General features: G+C 40.1%; 1 protein-coding gene across 2 annotated transcripts in view; it reads left to right on the top strand.

Annotated features, from left to right (window-relative positions):
* The first annotated feature begins 7,363 nt into the window (after positions 1-7,363).
* The window catches only part of ZNF711 (zinc finger protein 711), a 30,486-nt gene continuing 27,291 nt past the window's right edge, over positions 7,364-10,558 (top strand). Inside the window, exons 1-2 of one of the 2 annotated variants that reach the window (XM_049873272.1) lie at positions 7,364-7,465; positions 9,162-9,289. The gene's annotated coding sequence lies outside the window, so the exon portion shown is untranslated. The remainder of the gene's footprint in view (positions 7,466-9,161; positions 9,290-10,558) is intronic. The other variant, XM_049873271.1, reaches the window with a different exon arrangement.

The raw sequence follows: 10,558 nt of genomic DNA, 5'->3' as shown, positions 1-10,558 counted from the left end.
TGCAACAACAAAAAAACTCTCAATAGCAGAATAAAGATGACAGAAGAGTCAGGGAACTTGAAATTAGATCAATAAAAATTATCCAATTTGAACAACAAAGAGAAAAAAGATGAAGAAAAATGAAAGAAACCTCAGGGACCTGGGGACAACAAAAAGTCTAAATTTCATATCATCGAAGTCCCAAAAGGAGTAGTGAAAAGGGGTGGGGCTGAAACAATGGCTGGAAATGTCTCAAATTTGGCAAGTTATCTGACATAAATACTCAAAGATTCTGAGTGAACCTCCAATAGGATAAACCAAAAGAAACTCAAGTCCAATGTTATGGATTGAATTGTGTCCTCCCAAAATATGTGTTGTAATCCTAACCTCTGTATCTGTAAATAAGGGGCCCTGGTGGCACAATAGTTAAGCACTTGGCTGCTAACTGAAAGATCAATGGTTCGAACCCACCAGTCACTCCACAGGAGAAAGATGTGGCAGTCTGATTCCATAAAGATTACAGCCTTGGAAACCCCATGGGACAGTTATACTTTGTCGTATAGGGTCGCTATGAGTTGGAATCTACTCAATGGCAATGGGCATGAGTAAGAGTATATATGACCCTGTTTAAGAAATAAGGCTTTTTGTTGTGTTAATAAAGTAAGAGTAGGCTGGGTCCTAAACTTAATCACGTCTGAGTTATAAAAAGAGCAGGATAGGCACAGAGACACACACAAAGGGAAGTAGACGCCAATGAATGCCAAGGAACACAAAGGAACTCCGAGGACCTCCTGGGGCTACTAACAAGGAAGGATCTCTCCCTAAAGCCACGCCCTGAATTTGAACTTTTAGTCCCCACAATAGTGAGAAAATAAATTTCTTTAAAGTCACTCACTTGTGGTATTTCGGTAAGAGCAACACTAGGTAACTAAGACACCACAAAACCAAATTGCTTAAAACTAAAATAAAAAAAAAGGAAACTGAATTAAAAAAATGCCATTTACCATAGCTCAAAAAAAAAAAAAAAAAAACCTTAGGTACAAATGTTACAAAACATGTGAAGGATCTGTGTACCGAAAACCACAAAACACTGATGAAATAAATGCAAAATCTTGCCAATGAGTTGATTCCGCCTCATAGTGACTCTATAGGACTGCGTAGAAGTGCCCTATAAGGTTTTCAAGGAATGGCTGGTGGATTCGAGCTGCTGACCTCACGGTTAGCAGCAAGCTCTTAACCACTGTGCCACCAGGACTCTGAAACAAATCCAAGAAGACCTAAATAAATGGAAAGACATATCATGGTCATGAATTAGTGGACACAAGACGTCAATTCCCCTCAAAAAGATTTACAGATTAATGCAACAACAATCAAAATCCCAGTAGACTCTTTTTTTTTGTGGGTATTCACAAGCTGATACTAAAATTTATATGGAAGGGCAAAGGAACTAGAATTGTTGTTAGGTGCTGTCAAGTCGATTCTGACTCACAGCGACCCTATGTACAATAGAACAAAACACCACGGCACAGTCCTTGCCATCCTCACAATTACTGCTATGCTTGAGTCCGTTGTTGCAGCCACTGTGTCGATCCATTTCCTTGAGGGTCTTGCTCTTTTTTGCTGACCCTCTACTTTACCAAGCATGATGTCCTTCTACAGGGACTGGTCCCTTCTAATAACATGTCCAAAGTAAGTGAGATGAAGTCTCGCCATCCTTGCTTCTAAGTAGCATTCTGTCTGTGTTTTTTCCGAGACATATTTGTTCTTCTGGCAGTCCATGGTATATTCAATATTCTTCACCAAAATTGATACTAAAATTTATGTGGAAGGGCAAAGGAACTAGAATAGCTAAAACCGTTTTGAAAAAGAAAAACAAAGTTGGAGGAATCAAAAGTCCCAATTTTAAGACATACTTTAAAGGTAAAGTAATCAAGTCAGTGCATATTGGTAAAGGGATAGATACAGAGATCAAAGCAATCTAATAAGATAAAAACAGACCTACATAAATATATCCATTTGATTTTTGACAAAGATGCAAAAGCAATACCTTGGAGAAAGGACAGCCCTTTCAAATGTTGAAAACTTTGATCATCCACGTGGATAAAAATGAACCGCAAACGTCCTCTCACACCTTATACAAAGATTAACTCAGAATAGCTCGTAGATATAAAGTAAAACCTAAAACTGTAAAGCTTTTAGAAAAAGACATAGAACATCTTTACGATAGGGGGTTAGGCAAGGAATTCTTAGAATTTACACCAAAAGCACAATCTATAAAATAAAAATTTGATAAATTGGACTTCATCAAAATAAAAAAAATAATTGCTCTGCCAAAGGCTCTGTCAATAGCATGAAAAGACCAAGCACAGGTAGGGAGAAAGTGTTCGCAAATCGTGTATCTGGCAAAAGACCTGTATCCAGAATATAAAAAATCCAGAATATATATTTAATAAACTTTTTTTAAACTCAAAACCGAATAATAATAAAACAAAAAACCACGTTAAAAGACGGGCAAAGGACTTGAACAGATACTTTACCAAAGAGGTTATGACAAATAAGCACGCAAAAGTGTGTTTCATGTTAGTAGCCATGGGACAAATGCAAATTAAGACCACAATGGAATATCACTACTTGCCTATTAGATCAGCTGAAGTAAAAAATACTGACAATACCAAATATTGGTGAAAATTTGGAGAAACCGATTAGTGGATTCAGGTGATGACAACCTGAACCTCTTTATGAAGTTTCACCTGATGTCTCACCCACCGATGATGGTTACCTGGCCCTATTACTTCCTTAGAGATTGCAAGATGAACTTCTAAATCTATCTTTCATCTATATTTATTAATAAAAAGTATTAAAAACACTTAAAGTTATAAAAATCATACTAATGGAAAGAAAAGCTTTCCCTCATCAAACTAGAGCTAATTAGTTATCCTGAAATAGTTTGTACAGGAAAGGCATAAGAAAATGTTCAGTTATTTTCTTTCAATTGCTAATTTTCAGAGTAAAGTGTTGATGTCCTATTTACTTCAAATTATATCAAATGAGATTTTTTTTGGAAGGGGGAGGGAATCTCTTTATTTTAGCATCATTAATCAACTCATGAGTTTTAACATATTCAATGTGCTTCAATTAATTGCAGTTACTATCATTTTTTGATGATCTTTTGTCCTTTCAACATGATCTCATTAGTCTTTGATGATTTCTTTGCTCTCTGATACAATAGGATGCAAGCTCATCTTATTTATTTCCTATCTTGAACCTGGAATTAGGTATTTCCCCAAGGAGTCCTGGTATTTTTTATGGAGAATATTGTTTAGAGACCTTTTATGTGTCATTTTGTATTTTTTATTATAGAGTATTTTAAAGGAAAAATTATACCTTTAATGTTGACTTAATTTTATTATGTTACTTAAGCATGAACAACAGTAGAACCATGTATAAATAAATCCCATATGCTTACAGTGCTTATCAATTATAAAACCAAAACAGTGAACAGCAGAACTAATAAATTAACAGCTTTAATTTAGTGTTATGCATCGCATTGTTTTCTTAAAATTACATTGCAGCTCACAGTATAATTATGACTATGCAATGGCATATTTTGAGGATACTTGCCTTATTATATGCTATGGGATGATTCACTTCCCTCACCACTTTATTCTAAACCAGTTGCCGTCCAGTCGATTACAACACCCGGTGACCACATTCTAACTACCAAGAAATCGTAAGTACAGCACACCTGGACCGCATAATTTACAGATGCATTCTCATGCCTTGATTTCAAATCATTCCCCCAAAATTGAAGTAGTACTATTTGGTTTTAGGAATGTTGGTAGTGCATTGGTAAGGAGTTCAGGCTGCTAACCAAAAGGTCAGCAGTTTGAAACCACCAGCCACTCCTTGAAAACCCTATGGGGCAGTTCTACTCTGTCCTATAGGGTCGCTATGAGTCAGGATCCACTTGACAGCGAAAGGTTTAGTTTAGTGTGTGTTTTTTTTTTAATTTGGTGTTAAGGCAGCTTGAGAGGACAAAGTGCTATAATGAAATGTGCAAAGACCTGAAATTAGAAAACCAAAAAGGAAGAATACGCTCAGCATTTCTCAAGTTGAAAGAGCTGAAGAAAAAATTCAATCTTTAGGTTGCAGTACTGAAGGATTATACTGAAATATTGAATGACGCAGGAAGCATCAAAAGAAGATGGAAAGAATATACAGAGTCATTGTACCAAAAAGGATTGGTTGACCTTCAACCATTTCGGGAGGTAGCATATGATCAAAAACCCATGGTACTGAAGGAAGAAGTTGAAGCTGCACTGACAGGAATGGTGAAAAACAAGGCTCCAGGAATTGACGGAACAGCAATTGAAACGTTTCAACAAACAGATGCAGTGCTAGAAGTGCACACTCGTCCACACCAACAAATTTGGAAGGCAGTTTACCTGGCCAACTGACTGGAAGAGATTCATATTTGTGACTATTCCAAAGAAAGGTGATCCATCAGAATGTGGAAACTATCAAATAATATCATTAATATCATTAAAAAAATACACAAGTTAAATTTTGCTGAAGATCATTCAAAAATGGCTGCAGCAGTATATCGACAGGGAACTGCCAGAAATTCAGGCCAGTTTCAGAAGAGGATGTGGAACCAGGGATATCATTGCTGATGTCAGATGGATCTTGGCTGAAAGCAGAGAATGCCAGAAAGATGTTTACCTGTGCTTTACTGATAGTGCAAAGGCATTCGACTGTGTGGATCATAACAAATTATGAATAATATTGTGAAGAATGGGAATTCCAGAACACTTAACTGTGCTCATGAGGAATCTGTACATAGACCAAGATGAAGTTGTTCGAACAGAACAAGAAGATACTGCATGGTTTAAAGTCAGCACAGTGTGTGGCAGGGTTGTATCCTTTCATCATACTTATTCGATGTGTATGCTGAGCAAATAATGTGAGAAGCTGGACTGTTTGAAGAAGCAGGTGTCATCAGGATTGGAGGAAGATTCATTTATAACCTGTTATATACAGATGACACAACCTTGCTTGCTGAAGGAGCCCTGGTGGTGCAGTGGTTAAGAGCCTGGCTGCTAACCAAAAGGTAGGCAGTTCGAATCCACTGGCCACTCCTTGAAAACCCTATGGGGCAGTTCTACTCTGTCCTAAAGGGTCGCTATGAGTTGGAATTGACTTGACAGAAATGGGGTTTTATTTTTTTTTAATCCTTGGTGAAAGTGAAGACAACTTGAGAAGCACTTACGGATAAAAACACTACAGCCTTCAGTATGGATTACACCCCAACATAATGAAAACAAAAATCCTCACAACTGGACCAAAAAGCAAACTGATGACAAACGTAAGAAAGATTGACGTTGTCAAGGATTTTATTTTACTTGGATCCCTAATCAACGCCCATGGAAGCAGCGGTCAAGAAATCAAACGACATATTGCATTGGATAATCCGCTGCAAAAGACCTCTTTAAAGTGTTAAAAAGGAAAGATGTCACTTTGAGGACTATGGTGCACCCGATTCAAGGTACGGTATTTTCAGTTGCCTCATGTGGTGCAAAAGCTGGACAATGAGCCAGGAAGATCAAAGAAGAACTCATGCATTTGAGTTATGGTGTTGGGGAAGAATACAGAATATAACATGGAGTGTCAGAAAGACAAATCTGTCTTGGAAGAAGTACAGCCAGAATACTCCTTAGAAGCAAGGATGGCGAGACCCCGCCTTAAGTACTTAAGACATGTCCCTGGAGAAGGACATCATTATTGGTAAAGCAGAGGGTCAGCAAAAAAGAGGGAGACCCTCAGTGAAATGGATTGACACGGTGGCTCCAACAATGGGCGCAAACACAGCAACGGTTGGGAGGATGGCACAGGACCTGGTAACGTTTTGTTCTGTTGTGCATGGGGTCGCTATTAGTCGGAACTGACACGAGGGCACCTAACACAACAATAACAGAGGGGCCAGCAACCTACAGCCCACAGGCCAAATCTGGACTGCTGCCTTTTTTTATGGTCTGTGACTAAGAATCATTTTTATATTTTTAAATGCTTGAAAAAAATCCAAAGAAGAATAATTTTCATGACAATGAAATGAATAACTTGTGTGAAATTAGTGAGAATGATATGAAATTCAAATTTCAGTGCTCATAGATAAAGTTCCGTTGCATCACAGCCATACTCCTGTGCGAGCATATTGTCTATGACTGATTTTGGGCTGCAATGGCAGAAATGAATAGCTTTAACAGATACTGCATGGCCTGAAAAGCTTAAAATATTTGCTACCTGGCCATTTACAGAGGAAGTTTGTTGACTACTAGTCTACTATGAGTCAGGTAGTGTGCTGAGTGCTTTTACATCTTGTCTCCTGTGATTTCCTCAAAACTTTTAGTGGTATATATGTATTAGGCTATAGAGACTTGGGGAAATTATCTAGATAACCCAGAACAATAAAATGTTTTATTTGTAAATATTCGAATTATTTAGGCAAAAATTGTTGTCTCTCTCTTTTTTCCCAAAGGATTGATCGTATCCTTTCCCAGCTTACTCACTGCCATTGGTTCCAATTGCTCATAGTATTAAAGCTAAATTCTTAGAATATAAAACCGTTTGCAAACGCAATCCAGTCTCCACGTACCTTGAGTCACATCTCATCAGTCTTTTCCCTACCCCTCATCCACTTTATTTCTCACTGTTCTCCCATCTTTTAAGTGCAGACACAAGCTGAGAGTGACTCATTCAAGAGATACCTAGTGTTGGGTTCCTTGCGATCTGCGCAATGTCCACCTTTCCTTTCCACCCCTTTCTTCACTCTACTTTCTTCATCGAATGGTCTACCATCAGGCAATATAAAGAAAGGAATGAAGGAAGGGAGGGAGGGAAATTTCAAAATAGACACAGGCTTTATTGGGGGATCACACTTCTTACCATACTGATAAGGTTAATCCTCGAGAGTAGGAAAGACATTTTTTTTTAACAGCGTCCAACATCTATTAAAGGCTCAGTGAGTGCTCATCCAGGCATTGATTTCCCCTCTCCTCCTCTTCCCTCCTTTGAGAAACCTGGAAAACAGAAAACATCTTCCCACGGAAACTCCTCAGGGGCGCGCCAAGATCTGGGCTTGCGCACTTAGGCTCGGCGTGAGCTACAGCCCCGGCTGCAAGCCCGCGGGGTCTGCAAGCACAAGCCCAGCGCGGGTTTCTCGGGCTCCCGCGCGCCTGCGCGCGCTCCCCCTTTCGGCCCCCTACCCTGCAGAAGGTTAGCGTGATGTAATGCAACCTCAGCAAGTCAGCGGCAGTATAAAGGAGGGCGAAGCGGCGCGCCTCCCAGACGCAGGGTAGCTTGTGATTGGTTCGGGCTGTGGGACCTCGGAAACCCGAATGCAAGGACCTTACAGACCCACAGCTGCCGCCCCCCGCAGAAATCCCGAGCGCGGTCAGAGTCCAACTGGCGGCTGCCGTGGCGGCGGCAGGTAAGGAGACTCCTGAGGAGAAAGTGGAGGGACTAGGGATCGCTCCGCTGAGTGGCTTTCGTGTGAAGGGAGGAGAGGCTTGCACCCAGCGTTGTAGAGTAGGGCGAGAGGAACAATGGAAGTGGCATCGGGTCCCTAAGCCTCTCCTCCTCAGGCGGACAGTTTTGCTTCTCAGCCGCAGCTAGCGGCTGGAGGCAGAGAGGGAAGACGGTGTTTCCTCCTCAGCCAAGCGTTTTTTCCCCTAGGCCAGAGCCCCTGGGAGCGAGAGCCGTCGTTGAGGCCGTCGGTGGTTTAGAGTGATGGGAAAATGGCGGAAAACAAAACAGTGAAGCGAAGAATGCGGCGTCCCCCCGGGGATTTTTTCTCGGCGACCCTGCCCCCCGCGTCTCCCTTCCGCGCGCCCCCTCCCCCACCTAAGCCCCCGCCTTCAGCCGGCAGCTAATGGTAGCCTTCGGAATGCGCGAAGGATGGCGGCGTTTTGCCAGACTGTGGCACCGAATCGGGCATCTGACGGGGATTGGGAGCCGCCAGAGCCTGGGGGGCTGTGTGCGGCGATTGTCGCCTCCACTAAAACACCACCATTTTGATTCCCAGCCGTCTCCCACATAGTCGGGCAGAAGGAGCGGGAGGAGGATGAGGGCTTGGGCAGCACCGTGTGGGTAGCAGCGGTGGCGACCGCTGCGCCAAGTGAGAGGAGGGCGGAGGGGAAGGGTCGTTCTTGTCGTTTAGGTCTCTACCTTTCCACCCTCGTTCCGTTTAAGATCTATTCAGATGGGTAATATATGAGAGGACACGTGCGAGCATTCTGCTCGAAACGATTGAAACTTGGCATGGCCGTGGGAAAGGAAGACTTATGCGGGAAGAGGGCTGCGTCCAAAGCTGCAATACTGCTACTTGCCAGGGCTCCTTTGTCTCCTATCTCCGCACATACTACTTTGGCGTCCTCTTGCTCTGCCGCCTTCGGGTTTCTTTTCTACCCCTCACCCCATCTATATCACTGAGAAGCCAGGTCCTGACTGAGCTCCGATTAGAGGAGACAGACGAGAGTAACATTTTCTTTTCGTGATTTCTGATCCCCGTACATCGATGGGAAGATGTTTACTTGAAGCGTATTTGGTCGGTTACCTCTATTCATTGAGGATGTGAGATATACTCTTGAGAAGATTGAGAAGCCTGGCTATCTGCTGGTTATGGAATACTCGACACATTACTGTTTTCATACCTCATTTCTTCTTATTGAGCGTATTGAAACTTCCCATACGAGAAAAAAGGTGTCCCAATTTGTTTGTTTTGGATTTATATAGCGGTATTTCTCATAACAGTTACTCGGAGTATTAATAATTTTTACACTTAATTGAGTGTTAGTGCAGCTTTTTCTCCACGCATTTGGCAAGGATAAAGCTTGCCCTTGGTTCGCTTTCACTTTACAAAATAAGGTCTTGCTAGTGATTTTTTTTTAAATGTGATTTAGAGAAGATTTTGATTTAATCGAGTGTTTGAATTCTAAGTGTGATAACATTGCTTATGTTTCTGTTGGAATTCCTTTGGCTGTTTTTAGATTAACTCGGATTTGAGCATATGAGCCCTTCCCAACCTCACCCTGCAAGTTAAAATGTAAAGAAAAACATTTTTGAATTGTGTAAGAGATTTGGTTTAAAATATCAAATTTCTAATTTCCAATGTATTTTTACAATAGGTAAAGAGAACGTTTTCACAAAGAAAATAACATAGTTCAGAAGGAAACATAACAAAAAGAAATTGCTGCAGATTTTATTTTACAATATGAAAGAAAATCTACAGTTTCTTGGAGACACTCATATTAAGGTGATTAACAGATCGCTTAATGCTTAAATTACTTAAAGTTAAGTTTAAAAACAAAACATTTGTAATTGTTATTATTAGTTATAGGATAAAGAAAGCAATTACTCTAATTAAAGTCAAAACAGACACTGTTTTAAATGTTAAAAATAAGTACTTGTGGCATTTTTTCTGTGTGAACACACAGGCTGTTTACTGCAAACTCTCTTGGCCTCATTTTGCATAACAGCAAGGCAGAAAACAATTCTCCGGTACTTGTAAAAAGACAAAATAATGCTAAGAATGTCTTAAGGAATTGGTAATTTCGCTCACATGTAGGTAAAGTAATTTTGTGTGAATCATTTGATATATACAAATGTCACCTACTGCTGTAGCATATTTATGTACACAACTCAAAATGTTGATAGGGGATACCCTGTGAGACTGCTGCCGCCTATATGCCTATAGAACTTTAAGGCAAGATGAAAACCTTTGTGATCCTTCTGTACTTATAGAATCTAAGAATAGATTGTTCTTTTTACATAGCAGCTTTCTAAAACATACATTAATGATGTAACCTCATCTTTTGTGTAATATAACCCAATTTATTAAACACTCCTAACTGAAAATGAGATAAATGCCTTATAAAATTCACAGTATTTTTGATTGATTCACTTCGAATCTTGTGTTTGAAGGGAAAATACACATATGTAATTCTAAGAAATATATTGAATGACAGCATCTGCCTTTATGTTCCATAATATCTGATGATCTTAAATATACTTAAGTCACTTGAAATGAAATACGTTGAGCCCTTGTTTTCAAAACCATCCTGAAAAAATTTGGTTGTACGAATATAAGTAAAAGATATGCGCAAGAAACAGTTTGTTAAATGTTTATATGTGATTGATCTTATCTTTACCATATGTAGGAAGCAGTCATGTTTCATGAGTCCTCAAAACTGTGAGACAAGAGAATATAGTAGAGTGAGGCCAGAAGTCCTTACTGGTTCAAAGAACTCCAGGGAAACTGGGATAGAACATTTTACATTATAAGTAGAACCCTGGGAGCCAGAGGTGAATACGTTTATCTGCAGAGCTCGCCTGCAGGGCTGATCTGGGTCTGGAAGAAATGGAGGAAAGCCACTGGATGAAATTCACTAATACTAGACATCTGAGTCCTCTAGTAATGTATAAATATCCTAACTACTGTCCGTTGTCATCTTGTTTTTCTTTTTCTTTTCTCTAACTTATTTTTTAATTGGAACCTCAGCGCTACAGTTTTGTTCTTTTGCTT

This window comes from Elephas maximus, chromosome X, assembly GCF_024166365.1.
Source record: "Elephas maximus indicus isolate mEleMax1 chromosome X, mEleMax1 primary haplotype, whole genome shotgun sequence".
NCBI lineage: Eukaryota > Metazoa > Chordata > Mammalia > Proboscidea > Elephantidae > Elephas > Elephas maximus.
The sequence above is the reverse complement of the archived record's forward strand: the minus strand, read 5'-3'. Positions and strand labels throughout refer to the sequence as shown.